The sequence below is a fragment of the Cebus imitator genome, unplaced genomic scaffold (genome assembly GCF_001604975.1).
Source record: "Cebus imitator isolate Cc_AM_T3 unplaced genomic scaffold, Cebus_imitator-1.0 Scaffold45, whole genome shotgun sequence".
Lineage (NCBI taxonomy): Eukaryota > Metazoa > Chordata > Mammalia > Primates > Cebidae > Cebus > Cebus imitator.
The window spans coordinates 5678053-5680580 of record NW_016107360.1 but is presented as its reverse complement, the minus strand read 5'-3'; the positions used below and the strand labels follow the sequence as shown (position 1 = coordinate 5680580).

Sequence of the window (2528 nt, the reverse complement as noted above, 5' to 3'; positions counted from 1 at the left end):
TCCATATTGATCAGGCTCTCCTGTTCTTCTCTAATTTATATTCCATGATTCCAAGGTGATCCTTTAAAAAAAAATACAAATTCTAAGTATTACCCCAAAAATTATCCATACTTTTTTCAGGATAAAAATGGAAACCTTTAGTATCACATGCAAGTTTCTTCATAATCTGGTCTTGGCTCACTTACCTGTCACTTCCTCAATAGTACCATACACAATTTTTAACATTTATGTAAATATATCTTGGTATTCTTTGCTGTGTTTTGCACATACTATTCCTGACGGCACCTTCCTGTGTTTCTCCCAAGTCAGCTTTGCCTTGATCACACTCTACAAGATACAGTTCAAAACTAATACCACATCTGAGTAGTCTTCCCTTACTACTCTACTATTTTTCTTTGTAACCAGGGAAGAACACAAACACGATGTAGTCACAAATTATGCCATCAAATTTCCTGCTTTTGGGGAAATTTCAGGGTTCTGCATATCCAGAGTGTGATGAATAAACCTCACCCTGGGAAAACCACCTTCATGATCATGTTATCTTTCCTGACAGATAAGTATACTCCAACATTTTTGAAGTAAACGCTCTCCTCTACACTTAATACTTCTCTACATAGCTCTATTATCGCACCTGAAGTAGTTATTTTAGTATCTTTTTTTTTTCTTTTTGTTTTTTTTCCTTTTTTGTGGAGAACAGGGTCTTGCTATACTGCCCAGGCAGGTCTCGAACTCCTGGACTCAAGCTATCCTCCCGCCTCTGCCTCCCTAAGAGCTAGGATTACAGGCATGAGCCACAGTGCCTGGTGGGTTATTTTAGTATCTAAATATTTCTCAGTCAATCTTATCTTTCTGCACTTCTTGATTTTGTTACTCCAGTTATAAGATTATGTAAAGATAAATCAACTGGTGTATATTTATGCTCTTCTCTAACATATTTTAGCATGCAATCTTTTTTTTAAAAAATAGATTAAATAAGAGGACTAAATAAGCTTGTAATATTTTTCCCTAAACTTAGGACTCTCACACCCAGGCCTTTGTTAAAATATTGATAAGAATTTTTATGTCCTATGATGTAAAGTTTTTAAAATTTTTCTTTTTTTCAAATGGAGTCTTGCTCTGTTGCCTAGGCTGCAGCGCAGTGGGGCAATCTCTGCTCACTGCAACCTCTGCCTCCCGACTTCAAGCGATTCTCCTGCCTAAGCCTCCCGAGTAGTTGGGATTACAGGCACCTGCCACCACGCCTGCTAATTTTTTGTATTTTTAGTAGAGGTGCGGTTTCACCATGTTGGACAGGCTGGTTTCAAACTCCTGACCTCATGATCCACTTGCCTCAGCTGAATGCTGGGATTACAGGCATGAGCCATCATGCCCGGCCTAAAGTATTTTTTAGAAAAGGTTTTGCTCTGCTGCCCAGGCTGGAGTGCAGTGACAAGATCACAGCTCACTGCAGTCTTGACCTCCTGGGCTCAAGTGATCCTCCTACCTCAGCCTCTCAAGTACCTGAGACTACAAGTGTGCACCACTTAGCTCAACTCAAGTAATGTGTCCACCTTGGCCTCCCAAAGTGCTGGAATTACAGGCGTGAGCCACCTTACCTGGCATAAAGTTGTTAAGCTGAAATTGTATGGTAAATTCTTTTTTGTTATGTTAAATTACTTATCCTGAAATATAACCAGATTTTAAATCCAAATTTTAAACATGTTGATGTATAGTTTTAGGGCAGAAGATAATAAAAAAATAAATTGCTGTTTCTTATGGGTTGAAGTTTCCCAAGAAGAGGGGTGAATTAGTTTTTATGTTACAAAGGATCATCATACAAACCTATTTTATATGCACTATCTTGATATCAGAGAATTAAAGTGTTTTGAAAATTATTTTTATGTTATTGTTTAGTGAATCAGTAGTATATAATTTATATAAAAAACAAACAAATAGAAGAAAGCTTGTGGACTGACCAGTAGACTGTCCAGTAGGAAGTTGCTATGCCACAAGAAGGATTAAGAGGGGGAAAGAATATAAGAACATACATCAGTATAATCTAGAAACAATAAAATTGCAAATGTAGAAAAAAGCACAAAGAAATTTAACAATAAATAGCTAACACACTCTGTTTTGTATAGTCTTGTTTAATAAATGCATACATTTACATTAGTATAGGAAAGTCACAGAGTCATCTGTTTCTATTTTGATGAAAGTACTATGACACCTCAAACAATCCAGTCCACAGCTAAATGTGGATCTGAGGACACTTAGAAGATTGATGAGGTATTAGCCTTGATTCTCTTTTGAAGTGCTAGCTGTGTCATGAACACAAAGGTTAACAGAATATTTTGGAAATAACTTTGGAATGAAAGCCACAGGTTTAGGGAGAAAGTTTATTTCTTGACTGAAATATGGATAAATAACATTTCATTGTTTCATACAATATCAAATACTGTTTACAACTAGGGGCCAACATTTACTTAAATACACAAAATATTTTGATTAGTGTTTGATATATTTTTAAACTAGAATCTTTATATTTAAAA

The 2528-nt window shown here is 35.9% G+C and overlaps 1 non-coding gene across 1 annotated transcript; it reads right to left on the bottom strand.

The window, feature by feature from the left end:
• Positions 1-400: 400 nt before the first annotated feature.
• On the bottom strand, positions 401-561 carry LOC119470979. Its single transcript, XR_005199963.1, has one exon. It is a non-coding gene; the product is annotated as a U1 spliceosomal RNA (small nuclear RNA).
• Positions 562-2528: the final 1967 nt, after the last annotated feature.